The 16035-nt window shown below is 41.3% G+C and overlaps 1 pseudogene; it reads left to right on the plus strand.

The window, feature by feature from the left end:
• The first annotated feature begins 11585 nt into the window (after nt 1–11585).
• LOC139047905 (uncharacterized) lies at nt 11586–12410 on the plus strand (annotated as a pseudogene).
• The last annotated feature ends 3625 nt before the right edge of the window (nt 12411–16035 follow it).

Here is a 16035-nt window from a genome sequence, read left to right on the forward strand (position 1 = left end):
TTTCGTAGGCTGTACGGACCAGGTTTCACTTGATATTTGGTTTGAATAGGTGTTGTTTGGTGCTGATGCAATATTTCCAGGGCCAAGTTGTATTTATACAGTTTATGAATAGGCAGTATTTTATAAGATTTAAAAAAGGGTGTAGTGTCTTCAGAAAGTTCTAAATTTCCGATTGCACGCACCGCTCGCTTTTGCAAACAAAAAAGACTGTCTAGGTTGGTCTTAGTCGTTGGCTTCGAAGCTAGAAGCTATCTAGTTGGTCGGGCATGATGTAGGTGTTTTCTTCGCGGTTCGGGCTTGTTTGAAGGCAATGTACATCCAACAGATGTCACGTTATAGCGACGATGAAGAATAATATAGCGATAGCCGTGGATCACGAAGCTAACTCTTCAATTTGCGAACATGTACACATATAAACAAGTAACAGTCAAGCACAACGACAGCGGCTACTACAGTTGGCTGCCGTCGCAAATATGATCTGCGGGTCAAGAGCTTCAGCTTTTATACATGACTCATCGAAGGTTTAATGGCAATCGCTGGTGCCCACGTCACGCCGAGAAAGTACTACACAATTTATGTAGCGAATAAGTACTGATTATACACGGTTCGGCGCGAACGTAAACAACATGTAGAATGAAGGATAGCATTCGAGTAAGCTCTAAATCATGCAAGTGCGTCTTACGCTGAGCTTAAACATTATTATGTTAGAGGATAAAGCACAGTCACCAAGTAAACGATAAATAAGTACACATGTCATTCTTGTGAGGCCAAAGGTGAAAATTATGCGTTGGAAGCTTCGCACTTACCATCGCCATCCAGGGAACGTGGTGCCAAGTTAGTTGGCGGGACGTTAGGTGGACTTTTCTTAGGTATTTCTGGCTTTTTCTGTTCCACTGCAAATAATAAAAGAAACATGTTTACGCCTAAATAACCTCTACATTGCCACGTGACCGGCAACTGATAGCTGCCGCATTCTGAATTGAAATTAAAATCGAAGTTAAAAGATCCAAAGGTATGTTACTTTGCATTAAAGTTTTTCAGCTGTAAAGGAATCCTTGTGGTTGCTGATTTCAATTCACGGCCGGCACAGGGATCTTTTCCTCCAAAGCTAGGTACAATAAATCGCTTCTTTGGGTAATTCACTCACGGTCATTTCACGGGACAGCTTGCGAGATCAGTGCATGCGCAAGATATGAGATGCGAAATGAGATGCACAATATTGCTTTTTCTGTATCCTAAACCATCGAGTTGGATAGTTGCACGTGCGAATAAGCAAACAACGGCCGTGTATACCAAAGATTGCTCCAAACATATCTCACGCTTCGCCATTTTCTCTTCGAACGCGTCTGGGCTTTTTACACAGCTACTAGCGATTTCGCTTCGAGGTGCTCTTTTATAGCGACAGCAGTTGACAGCACGAAAGTGGGCTTGCTGCATCCATCTGTCTTTTGCATTGAGCCGTCGGCGACTCTTTTTCGTCAGGTCAAATACCCATCTGCAGCTTCACCTTGTCAATGGCGAAGAAAAAAATTGTCTCACCATTACCGGCACTCAGTTTTTAGCAGATGCTTGGCAATGCGATGGTTAATCCACTGCGGTCACCAAAAATAACTACGAAAGCACTGGGACGTCTTTGCCAGGTAGACTTATGATGTCGGCTAATCATTTCTGTGGACAACAAACTTAATTATAGCTCGATATTGTTACGAGGACTATTTAACCGGGAGTAACTGGTTCGCACTCGTCATGCTACACAGCACAAAAGCTCAGGTCAACGCCTAGTTCGAACATTCAGTCACACCTTCATCGATGTCTTCTTCACCCAACTGTAACAAGCCCCGACGCATGAAGCACCCTTTTGGTTGGTGCTTGCTATGAAGTTTTGAAGTTTGAGGCGAGAAAATGCGCAATGTGGCTTGGTGGTGTGGCGGTCGATGAGTTGGACGTCAGCAGAGACATATAAAATAAATGAAATTGTAAGGTTTTACGTGCCAAACTGCTTTCTGATTCTGAGGCACGCCGTATAGGGGGGGGGGGGGATTCCAGAAATTTCGCACACCTGCGGTTCTTCAACGTGCACCTAGATATAAGTACAAGTGTGTTTTCGCATATCGCCTCCATCGAAATGCGGCCGCTGTGGCAGGGATTCGATCATGCGACCTCGTGCTTAGCATCCCAACACCATAGCCGCTAAGCAACCACGGCGGCCAGCAGAGACATTTCAAAGGTGGCCGATGCTATTTCGTGCAGGACTCGATGATGCCCAGTGTAGCGTGAGAGGAGCGTCTCGCGAAGGGCAACATGACCACATGAGAACCAGAGCAAAACTAGAGGGCCTGAAATAAAGTAGGCATCTCTGTGTCGATCATCGCAGAGAAGTTTTGTTCGGCCTGCGATGAAGGAAGCCGATCGCGGGCTACCATGCGACAATATGGAGTGGCTACCAGTCATGAGCATACGCATTGGTTGATACTGAAGTACACAGAAGCACGATGTTGAAAGGCAAAAGTGCTCATGGCCAAAAAGCAGGTAAAAGGGCGAGTAGGCGGCCATTTCATGAAGGAATGTATTGTCGGTGAAGGGGACATGGCAGAGTCGTATCCCAATCACTGTGGTAGTCGGTAACATAGATGGATAGCACGTCGGTCAGGGTACGGTTGATGCACGTGGTAAGACCTTTAGTCTGAGGGGATAGGAAGTCGCAAACTTGTGATGAGTAGTGCACGAGTGGAGAAGTCAAAAGGTCGTGACCGCGATCAGTTGGTAGCTGACGAGGCGCACCATGCTTAAGGATCATGTTGCAGAAGAAGAAATGAGTGACCGCAGAAGCGCAGCGGGTCAGCAGTACTCGAGTGATCGTGTATTGCATGGCATAATCAGTAGCGACCACTCATTTGTTCCCCATGGTAGATGTGGTGAAGGGGCCTGGAAAGTCCAGCCTAACCCTATGAAATGTTTTGGTAGTTCCTACCAAGCCGAAGGTGACCAGCATGCGGTGTCGTAATGGGAAGGAGGCAACTGAGGTAATGGTGATAGTAAAACATCCGCATGACTATGATGGCGTGAGGTCAATAGTCGGAGGATGACCGTGTGGCGACGCTTTCGTGAATACGATGGCATTTAGGGAGTCGAATGCTAAAAGTTAAGATGACTAGCATAGAAAGACTGATGGTGTCACGGCGACGGTACGAAAAAAACATGCATAACATCCTTATGAGAATGACACAATGGTGGCGATTGCATAGTAGGGGTAGAGTATGTTGAGTTGACGAATTTATGTGAACAATAAAATGAAAACGCCTTTATTACTGAGCTTCTACGACGATAATGGCATACCGATGTTATTTGGCAAAGGTCAGATGAAATTCGAACGATGACGATTGCATGAGCACGGTGGCATTCTTGTATGACAACGAATACATGCTATCGGCTGTCGAACGACAACGCAATGAGAAAGATGACATGATAACGGCGGCAAAATCACGATTGATTGAAGATTGGCATCAATGGAACGACAAACTTGGTATGACTGCAATGGCATGACGACAATTGTATGACGGTACGGAAGTGATCATGATAGTACAACGAGAGAGTTACCACTACAGCATGACGATACTGGTATGACGAGGACTGTGTGACGAAGAAAGCATAACGAGAGTCGAATAAATAGGTTAGATTGATGGTCAAAGATTGGCCATGACTGCACCATGACGCTTTTACATCAAATGCATTCAGACAACTGGGACGACGACAGCTTGGCGACGACGGTGTAACAAGAGCCGAATGACGAAACTGGAATCACGACGATTCAGCGACCATGAACAAGCGTAGTACGAATACGAACATGCGTAGTGGTCGAAGCCATTAGAAAGCTTCAGTCGGCGTAGACAGCTTGACGACAACACCATGATGGTTATCAGATAATGACGATAGAATGACGACAATAAAATGTCCCCGACGACCCAAAGACCATAACCACATACTTGGCGGTCCAAGCTGGCAGACCGCTTGGGTGACTGGGTCAGAGTAAGGAGATGAAAGGATAGATAGATAGATAGATAGATAGATAGATAGATAGATAGATAGATAGATAGATAGATAGATAGATAGATAGATAGATAGATAGATAGATAGATAGATAGATAGATAGATAGATAGATAGATAGATAGATAGATAGATAGATAGATAGATAGATAGATAGATAGATAGATAGATAGATAGATAGATAGATAGATAGATAAACAATTGGCCTCAAAACTGCTTAAATAGGAAACCAATTCTAATCGCATTAAAATAAGTTGCGGGTTTGGAATGTTGGGTATGAGACAGATGACTGCTAGTTCGTATTCACATGGCTGCTGTATTTATTAGAACCATACAGCGTACAATTCGTAGAAGAAATATACCTTTCTCGTGCATCAGTGAAATGAACTCCATAGGAAACTCATAAAGACAGCACAACCAGGTACCAGATTATCATTATGTTGTGTTATAGTGTTTGGAAAAAAATGCTACTCGCCCCGCAACTGAATGGGAAGAGCGCCCTTGACTATCAACCTAGTTTAGGATAGCTAGATTCTTGATAATTAAAGTGTATGCACAAGTGAAAGAAAATATATTGTCTAGTATAGGTGTTTGTTGCATTTTTAAATATGGCTCTATAGAAATGGTGGAATAAACTGGTTCCACGGGGTTGACAAAAAATTAGCAATCTCTCAAACTCTGGTCTTGAACTGGCGGAAATGTACCGCTAGAAAGCGATTTTCTTACACGTCATACACCTGAAGCCCTTTTGTAAATATAAAAAATTGATGGCTTCACTTTCGCGCAAAATGTGTATTGCTAATATTGATGATTGGATTATGCTTTCAGTACCGCAAATTTACAAACTACAACCAGCACAATATTCTGCACTGTGTCTACTTCTGTCTGACGCAACGCGATTCCATGACATTTGCCTTTTCACAGCTAAACATTCAGTCCATCCAGCCATGCACAGAATTGCACGCTTTACTTTTAACATAGAAACTTCTTCACTGTATAGCCAATAGTTATATAGTGAACTCCAATTCTCTATCTTCATGTGAACGCGATCCCCTTCAGCCATCTTTTTTGTAGCACAACCAGTTCGAACACACGAGTTTTTCGTCTTTTTTTGCTCCTACCAAGCAATGCAACAAACTACCACACAGAACCTGATCAACAACATGTCTTCGCATATTTGAACTTCATTTCTAATCACGCTCGAAACATTTACTATTTGTCTTTATTTCTCCAAAAGTCTACTGATTCACGTTTTCGTTTTTAATTTACGTGACATTTTACAACTTGCTAAAGTTATTGCTTTTCTTCATATTGTTTTGCAATGTTTTTGTCACAAGTACTATTTAATACCTTCGGTTCTAAATTACGATTTCACACTACTACTTGCTCTGAGATCATTGCCACTATCCAAGTACTTTCTTCCTGTTTACCTGATTGCCTTATGTGTCTTCTTATCAACATAGCGGAGTAATAGAGAAATAAATAATAATGTATATTTGCAGTCTTCAGTTACACGCACTTCTTAAAATGTTCTTGTTTTAATTAACACAATGAGTACCTGCTTTGTGTGGTCCGTATGCTAATGTACCGATAATCGTTTTCTTATTCTGCGGACCCGCCACACAACTACGAGGAGAGTAGTGAGATTCTGGCTATATACCATTTTTATTGAATGATTACTGTTAATAGAGATATAAATTATTGGTTCATTGATTGCTTGATCAATTACCACTCTAGAGGACATAGGCCAGCATACGCCATTAGTAATATTGTGAATTGCGACACACGACTACTCAACACTAACGAATTTTGGCAGAATTTATTTGCTAAAAGCTTTTCAATAGCAGATAAATATTTTAAAAACTCAACCAATCTAGAATAAAACCCGCGCACATGCCCATAAAACATGGCAAACGCTCATTTTACTCTTTTGAAATGTATTCCTTTAAGTACTGCTAGAGAAACTGAAAACCCCTCAGCTCCTCGGTTACATGCATGAGTCCCGCAGCCGAAGTCAAGCACACATGACTTGTCGCTCGTACTGCGTCTGAGCGGGCCGTAGTGTACTAGTCGTTGTTGATCTGGCCAAGCTTAACTACTACTTTTCGGCGAGAAAATGGCGAGAAAACAACAATCATGTCCTTAGAAGCTTAGGACGTCCACTGTTATTTAAATGTTGACACTAAGCCTAGTTTCTTTCGGTGCTACATAGAAAAAGCGTATTATTTCAATAAAAATGTTAGTGCCTCAGATGCCTCGAGAGCGTGACACATTACGTAGGCGGCGTCATCATTTCTGTCATACAATTTAAATTTACAAATACTTGAACTAATAGAACAAGGTCAACACTTTGAACTCTATATGCTCAAGTCTGGTGTTGTAGCCATGCTTCATGTTTGATGTTGCTCCAGGCTCATAAGCAAAGAGACTTGTCTCAGTCATCTGCTATCCCCTGGCTAGAATAGCTAACTTTTCATTGGGGGGTTGTCCGTTACATTGTGTGAGTTTTAACATAGACCCTGTGAGTAATAACCCGTATTTGTGAAATCTCATTTTTGTAAGTGAGCGTTAGTTGACAAAAAAAATAGCATTATATTCTTTTCCTGCCTCGACTATTACTGCATTAACAACAGCTTAGCAGCCTTAGTAAGATCTCTTAACTACGTCAAAAAATGGTACGCACAATGGTACTTAACTAAGCCGTTGTATAAGCACACAGAAAGTTTAAAAATCGCTCATCAGTTACTTCTTTACAAAACAGTAAAACGTACTATTTGGACAAACTACAAAAACATCAGTGATGTGCTTCAGCGAAATCCTTAAATGTGCTTACATTTCAGGAATTGCTTGAGTCAGTTTTTTATATTAAATTTGGACAGCGTTTTAGCCTGTTATCGTGAGCTTGCCGAATAGCGATCCTGATACCCTAAATTATTTAGGCATGCATAAGTCAAGGAAAACATGATTTTGACGTCACATGTTATGCACCAAAAATATGCAAGCGGTTGACTATGCTGTACACGGAAAACTGAAGCCTGTAAGTGGCGTTTTCAACAAGGGCACAAGGTCTAAATACTCACGCGGCTGGAACCTATAAAGTGCAAAAATTGCTACCGTCATATGTCAGCTATACTGACCGCATCCCAGATGCGAACCGGCAGCCTCGTATGTCAAAGCGTATACTCCATCATAAATCTGCGAATATGAAACCTGATTTAGCGATACACATTCTAGTTCCTGGTAACGGGACCACCCCTTTTATGTACATGTAACAAATAACGTGAAAATAATGGTGGATATTTCAACCTGTAATTTCAGGCATCCTAGGCACCTGTGCTTCCTGAGCACTGATTGTGATTTCGGTATACGCTCTTACAATAAGTAGTCTGCTGGTCCATACCTTCCAGAAACTGGTCAATCTATCGTCTATGCAAGCATGGACTGGACAGCTAGGACAAAACAGCTGCATGACATAGAGTGCCTTGATGCCCTATGTCGGCCGCATCGAGGCAATCTAGCATGACAGCAACAGCAGCGACACCTCGTGGCCAGCGTTTTGTTATAAGCACTCTGTTCCCGCGAACTTGCAGAACGGCGGTCAGCAAATCACCGGCTGAGATTTTCTTCTTCACTGTTAAAGGTTCGTGTCACGTATCTTATGGTTATTAATGACTTATGACTAACTAATGTTCGATCCCTTACCTACGTTACACACAAGCACATTTACGAGAAGTTACAGGGGGCGTCCCTTCTAGACTTAACCTGACGTACGGGAACGCAAACGTAAGGAAGACAATAGAAAATAGGGCATCGTCTGCTGTCTCTTGCTAAACTTATGAATGCCAACACAACTCATTTTATACAAAGGCGTCTTATTAAGACTACGAACGATCAAATCACCGAACAATCTCTTTAATTGGACGCTTCAAGTGCTCATTACTAACATTTCACTGTGTCTGCACTAACTCCAATTGTAACTGAGAGTCTGCACTAGCGAGAGCGCAGCCATCACGATAATTCATGCTCAAGCGGGGGCCATGGGTAACGCCACGTTATACAAAGCTATTTCTTAGCGTACTTACGCATTTTATAAGTTAAACTCTACATATACCGTACGTTCGTTCGTTTGCATAGTGCAAGTAAACCGTGGAAACCCAATAACGTACAGAGCATGCACAATAATCACTACGATAAGTTATTACGTACGTAACGTGTTTGTGTTTTCTTCAAATTGCTATTGCAACATTCTCTGTCATATATGTCTTTTTAAGTGGTGACAGGCAAGGAAGTTGACAAAATGCAAGGCAGAACAAAGGAGTAACATGACACATTCGTCAGGAATGTTCGGGCACAAATACAGTAAATTCACCGTTCTGTGTCATTCATCAGCACAGTTCGGTAACTTTAATGTCACAGTTGAAAGAGCGTCGAAAAAGTAGCACTGCAGAATAAAAATTGACAGCTACATGACCAAATAAACAAACGCAGAGACAGCAAAAAGTCCCCAATAGAATCTCGAGGCGAAGTGCCTTCTCATTAAAAGCTAGCCGATGCCCTTTTAGAAATAGCAAGAAAGCTTAGCGTTCCACTGGGATGCGCAGACAAGCAGTAATACATCGTTAAAACAGACGTTTGGGCGAGTTGGTAAGACATATTTGAAACAAACCAGCACGGTATTCACGGGGACAAGAACGGAGAAACGACACGGACGAGCGCTGACTTAGAGCTGATGTTTGTTGCTTGGAACGAAGAATATATAACAGCTCCAACCAACAGAAAACACAAAAAACATACATATATTGACAACCAATCATACGCGCTGCACTGAACAGGGGAGATAACCGCAATCATCGTATCCTCCCTGCTAAAAGTGCTAGTTCTTTGGACGTAATGGATAAGAAGGGGCTACTGACGCATGCGTCTTTTGAACAGGCGATGTGCGTGGCTTCGATTATTTCACGGGTTAGTTGGTTACTATGTTTACTTAAAATTTGTGTTCTAGCGAAGTCGGGATGGCTGGCCCTGGTGTCGCAGTCTCTACAGTGGACGCACAGATGCCATTTTACTGTATTATGCACATTGTCGCTGTGCTCCTTCAGGCGTTCATTAAGGCATCTGCCTGTTTGACCTACATAAATCCTACAACATGACAATGGAATGGCGTAGACAACTCCCTCTTTCAAGATACGAAATAATTTTCATGTTGAATGTTCCACTCTCTTAGAACGAATTCATAATTAACCATTTTGCACATCTTCCAAAGCTTATCCGGCGCCGAGAAAATTACTGTGACACATGCTCTGTTAGCTACCTTTTTTATTCTATGGGAGATATGACGAATATAAGGCACTTTAGTGGCTTTTATTTCTTCCTTTCCTACCGCCGAATATCCCCTTTGTTATTTTCTGTTTTTGCTCAAACTACTGAGGATAGTTTCTGACACTGACACTAGTAACTGCTTCAGATAATGGGCCTTTACCAGACGATCTGTTTGATGATTGAAGCTATCTTGCATGGTGTGCGTGCATGATTTGTTAAGCGCGTTATCATTGATTGTGAATATTTGTGTGGTTTTTTTGGTGTCTTCTGTTGGTTGGAGCTGTTATATGCTCTTCGTTCCAAGCAATAAACTTCAGTGTTTCTCGCTTCTTGCCCCCGTGAATACCGCGCTGTTTTCTATCAAATATGTCTTACCAACTCGCCCAAACGTCTGTTTTAGCGAGTTTCATTTTTAGTACATCGGGCCCTATTAATTGTCTGTCCGTCCATCCGTGTATTCTCGTCACCTACATTGCTGTTGCTGTAGGCAATGCTCGTTCATTGGCCTTCCTCGTCAGGGAAAAACCCTTTCCCCCGAACATTCTGCAGCATTTTGGTGGATTAGAGCCCCATTGCTGAAGAATTTAGCACATCCTGAAGGCTGTATGGAACAGACAAGCTCGTTTTTATAGACGCAGTCTTTTTCTTCTTCGGCAAAGCACCAAAGCCCCACCGCATAGAAAGAAGAAATGGAAAGAGTTCTCAAATTTAGCGAACGCTACGGCTGACTTCTTGTGGCAGCTAACCCTCTCCCAGCTCAGAGCATCACAACCCGGCAAGAAGCGCAAGACGGACAACGTCGTCCATACCGCAGGAAACGTGTCGTTGCCCACAGAAGTGCACCATGTTCTCTACCAGGGGCTGAAGTATGCCACAGAAAACAAAAGGTCGCCTACCGATCTTATGAGTAGAGCGAGGCGGGTGTCCAGGTGGCTCCGGTGGCTGAGTCCGACAGGTGCGTGTCTGAAGGAGTGGACGCGCTGTTGCGTCGCAAGGCTCCAGTGAATTCTTTTTCTGTTCGGGGAACTGTCTCGTACTTAAAGGAACACTCGCTGCGTTTGCTCCCAGCGGACAAGGAGGGCGGATTCTTAGTGCTACCCTCTCAATTGTACGTCAAGAAGGGTAGGGAATCTATTTTGTCTTCGTTTTCTGTTGCCAAGACCATTTCCTTGCAAAAAATTAAATCTACGGCCAAGAAAGTGTGTAAAAACCTTAACCTCGAACTGATAATGAAAGCAGCAGATAATAGTAAAGGGTTAAGTTTACAAGTATTTTTTAGTGCCAAGGCTCACAAGCCAGAGTGTCCCTTTCATGTAATAGTATCTGAGAGAGGGACTTGGCAAAAATCTGTAGTCGTTTTCTTAAAAAAGATTTGAAATTCACTCAAGTTAGACGATCCGTACCATGTGAAGAATTCACTGGATGTAATCCAGTTTTTAGAATCTAACAAAAACAAACGACTGGGGGCCTGTTCTTTTGATGTCAAAGACATGTATTATTCACTACCGCATAACGAGCTTTTCTCGACCATACAGGAATGTATTGACCGACAAGGATCAATTTAATTCCAAAACAAGGCCGGCGTATCCGTCGGCGGCTTTCTAGAAGTACTTCAAGTGTACCTAAGTTCTACATTCATTTCGTGGGACGGCGAGCTTTACCTGCAGAAATGGGAAGTCTGCATAGGCTCATGCATAGGCCCGGTGCTTAGTGACTTGTTATTAGTAGAAAAGGGTAGAAGACTCCAAGATTTCAAGACTCCAAGCCACCGACACTGGCGGCAGCAGAGGCAAGGAACGTGCATTTTTAAGACGCTTCTCTGACGATTACAGGCAGCCCGGAGCTTCTGATTGCCATTTAATCGACGTCAACGTGCGTTGGTCGCTGGGAAGCGGAATGTTTAGTCCTGCATCACTACCACCAGCGGACACGCCCCCAGTTGGACCAAGCTATAAAGGACACACTGCAGCCTGAAACTGTCACAATGGCGGCAGAAGCGGCAAGGAACGCGCATTTTTAATACGCTTCTCTGATGATTACAGGTTCATTACTAATTTGTTTTATTATATTCTCCTGCACAATTGTTACTGGTGCTGCTGTTGTCGCCGCCGCCGCCAAAGGTGCTGTCATGCCATTAGAAAAAGAGTGTTTGCAGTGTGGTGTGCAATTCAATGAATCTGATTTCAAGATAAATTGTAGTGGCTGGGGACATACGTAACACACGGGAAAGTGTGCAGGGATTTCTGATGCTGAAATTAAAACTAAGGGGGAGCAGTACCGTAGTGCGTGGCGCTGTACAACTTGCAGACGTTCAAAGGGTCATGCGGCGCCACCCGACAAAGCTGATAATGACTCAGATGCGAAGGATGTTCGAACAATGTTGGTATCCATAAACAAAAAACTGGAATACCTTCTGCCTTTAAAACAGACGGTTGAAAGTGTCGAAGACACGGTCCAGTTTATGAGTGAACAATACGACGAGCTCTTAACGAGAATAGAAAAGAATGAACGTGAAGTAAAGAAACTAAAGCACAGAATAGACAGGGTTGAGGCCAAGGACAGTGAAATGATACAGCTGAAAACGGAAATGGACGATTTGGAATGGAGAAGTAGAAAGCGTAACCTTGAATTTCATGGAATTAAGCCGGTGTAGAATGAAAACTTGCTTGTTAAAATAAATAAGCTGACTGTGTTAAACAACTTGCCGTAGCTTCTGGAACATGATATAGTGGCTACCCATCGCCTGCCTTCAAAGGCAGATAAGACACCCGGTATAATCTGTCATTTTGCCTATCAGGCTATCAGGGAAAAATGGTGCCAAAGTAGGAAAAAACTCTCAAGTGAAAATGACAGTGTTTTTTTGTTGGAGAAGTTGACTAAAAGGACACGTGCCTTGTTGCTTGAAACCCAGCTCTGGGCCAAAACTAACAACTACAAGTATGTATGGCACAAGAACAAAGTTCTCGTGCGGAAAACAGACGGGGCAAACGCGGTAGTCATTTCAAATTCTAGTGACCGCGAAAAACTTAATAAGACAATAAGCTGAATTGAAACACTGCGATGGCAAATGTACCCAGTACGCCTTATGTATTAACGTACACTTTTACTGGTGAGTTAGAGCCAAGATTTCGCAAGTCTTTCAAATGTTTTCACTTAAACATGCGATCTTTCGCTAACAAGGAAAATGACCTACAACTTTTCATTGAACAAATGAAAGCATCATTTGACGTTATTATGCTCACGGAAACATGGTGTACCGATGACGTGAATATTTTCTGGCTTCCATTATATAGTACTTTCTATCTGAATTGAACAACCAGTCGTGGGGGTGGGGTGTGCATTTTAAGTAGAAAACCATTAGAGTGTGAAATATTGAATGAGTTTTTGATGGTAACTCAGGATTATGAGTTATTGACTGTAAAACTTCATAACACATTGTTGTTTGTTTGTTATCGCCCTCCAAGTGGTCCTGTTATACATTTACTTGAACACTTAGATATTTTTCTAGCGTTCATTATTGACATGAAATAAGACATAATTTTTGGTGGGGACATCAACATTAACATGATGAAAAATGATTCACAAGAACTCAGGCTTAAAACGCTATTAAAATGCAGTGCATGCTGGAATACTGTAAAACTGCCTACCAGAGTGACCAAAAATACGTCATCTCTACTCGACGTATTCATTACAAAAATAAATCTAGATTCAGTTAAAGCTGGCGTATTCATGTCGAACTTGAGCGACCATATGCCAATACTTCTACGTTACAAGGGCCATCTACAGAATAAAAAATCAGTCGACACACCTTATTCAACCAATAACTGAACAAAATCTTTTTTATGTTTCGTGCCAATATCCTGCAAAGAACCTGGAATACTGTATTTGAATCTAAAGATGCAAATGACGCTTATGAATCTTTTTTTAGCCTCTTAGAACCAATATACGACGCAGGTTTTCAGTTGAAGTACCTAAAACAGAAAAATAAAATACGCAAGCCATGGATTGCCCCTGAGCTATCTGTTTGAATACGCAAGAAGAATGCTTTATATACTGAAATCATAAAGACCAAAGATCTAGAACTCTCCCGCCGTTTTAAGAAAATTCGGAATCGTCTAGATAAAGACATAAAGAAGGCGAGGCGCGAGCATTGTTTCAATGCCTTTAGTTCTTCGAATTCATCTTCGGATGTTACGTGGAAAAACCTGCAATCTCTGCAAATTACAATGTTCCTGCTGAACAGATACATAGTTTGAAAATAAATGGTACTGGGGTAAATCACAAAGCACTTCCAGATGCTTTTAACAAACGTTTTGTTAACATTGGAGCACACTGCACACTCATCAATGATCTTGAATACATTTCTCAAAATTCTAGTTCCATATTTGTTTATCCAGTACAGGAGGGGGAAATCACTACTACAATTCTCAGCCTAAATAACAGTAGCGCCGGGATATTGATGGCCTTCAAATAAAAGCTATCAAATACGTTGCTTACCGTATATCTCAGTGCATTACTTATGTCTTTAACCTCTGTTTAAACGAGGGTACTTTTCCTTATAGGATGCAGATAGCGCGCGTCATTGCACTTTTTAAGAAAGGTGATAAGAACAATTTGGGAAATTACCGGTCATTATCTATACTTCCTTTGTTTTCAAAGGTTTTCGAAAAAGTTATATTAAGGCGGCTAACTAAATTTGAGCAAAAACATAATCGGCTAACTGACAGTCAGTGTGGTTTCCGTAAGGGGATGGGCACTCAACTCGCTTTGCTAGCACAGAAAGAACACCTACTACAGCATTTGGAGGAAGGCAAACTTGTTCTGGGCATCTTCATTGACCTATAAAAGGCATTTGATTGCATTCAAAACTTGAACACTATGGCTTTCGTGGCAATGTCGCTTCTCTTATACGTTGTTATCTAGAATACCGCCAACACATAGTTGTCATAAATGTTGTCATAAATCACTCAGATCTACTACCTATCTCCTCAGGCGTCCCACAGGGTAGCATTCTAGGGCCTTTTTATTTATTATGTATGTGAATGACATTGTTAAAATTAATGAAAGTGTGAAATTTATCATGTACGGTGACGACGCCAGCTTATTGATAGGTGGTAACGATATTGATGACCTTGTCGACGACGCTGATTTCACGTTAGCAAAATTAGATGAATTGACACGTAGGAATAGCCTCCTGATAAATTAGAATAAAACGAAAGCTGTAATTATTGCGAGCTAAAAACAAACACATATAAATCAGCAAACTTATCTCAATAAATGCAACACCTATTGAGTTTACTTCCTGTATTAAAACATTAGGTGTCACTTTTCATGAACATATGTCATGGGATGCTCATGCGGATAGCGTGGTAAATAAACTTACGCAAGTAATAGGTTTAAGATACAGAATTCGCCATATACTTCCACCACAAACTATGCTGTTAATCTATATTGTATTGTTTCCCAGCAGAAATAAACTACTGCCATCTTATATGGTCTGACACAACGCAGGGAAACTTAAACAGGCTTCATAGGTTGCAGAAAAAGTTCATTAGAATTGTTGAGGGCTTGCCCTATCACTCGCACACACAGCATCTTTTTGACAGGTACAACGTAATCCCAGTTGCCAAATTGTTTGACTACATCTTAAGCAAAGCATTTAAAAAGGAAAACATAAACAATAGCTCCTTTTTACAACGTTTAGCTAACCTACAGGAAAACACTTCTGCCCGCCTGACACGCAATACTGTGCCCTGGAAAATTAGAACTTATAAAACAACGTATGGCCTAAAGACACTACAGAACAAATTACCCAGGTTACTTATAGAATAAATAATGAACACGTTAAACTTCAAGATATGACATTCAAAGAACTTCGACAGCAATTTTGAAAATTCTAGGCAGTTATTTTCTGAACTTTTCGTTTCTGCAAACCAAGTTTTTCTTTTCCCTGTTATCCCTAACAGTGTACATGGTGAGGGAATGGTTCCGTTTTCCCTATTTCAATTTACAATGTGTGCTTTATCTGTTTTGCTTCTCTTTACCTTCATTGTGTATGCTTAACTGTTATTTCTTGCGGATAAGTGAAACTGCATTTATGTTATTTCTTTTGTGACTACTCCGTTGTTGACTGTGATGTTTTATTGTATGAGTGAACTTGCAATTTGTATTTCTATCTTGCCTTATTTTTTGTGGACGTTACATTGTACGCTCTGAATGTGTAATTTCAGATATGACCATGTATTATATGCCTTTCTTGTCGTTATGTAACTGCCCCGTGTATGGGGGGCCTACGGCTCTGTAAAGCTGTCATTCATGACAGCTTTTACTGCAGGTATCCCGAGTCGTGTACTTTTACAGGACACAAATAAAGACATTATTATTATTATTATTATTATTATTATTATTATTATTATTATTATTATTATTATTATTATTATTATTATTATTATTATTATTATTATTATTATTATTATTATTATAAACTGAAAGGGTTGAAGGTTTTACAGTGTTTTCGCTATGTAGACGACTTTCTTGTTCTTATAGACACAAGTGTGGAAAAATTTGACGGCGTCTTTACGCAAATCAAAGACACCTTTGTTCAGTGCCTTCATCCGCTCATATTAACTACTGAAGTGCCAGAAAACGACGTCATCAGATTTTTGGATATC

The sequence above is a fragment of the Dermacentor albipictus genome, chromosome 7 (assembly GCF_038994185.2).
Source record: "Dermacentor albipictus isolate Rhodes 1998 colony chromosome 7, USDA_Dalb.pri_finalv2, whole genome shotgun sequence".
Taxonomy (NCBI): domain Eukaryota; kingdom Metazoa; phylum Arthropoda; class Arachnida; order Ixodida; family Ixodidae; genus Dermacentor; species Dermacentor albipictus.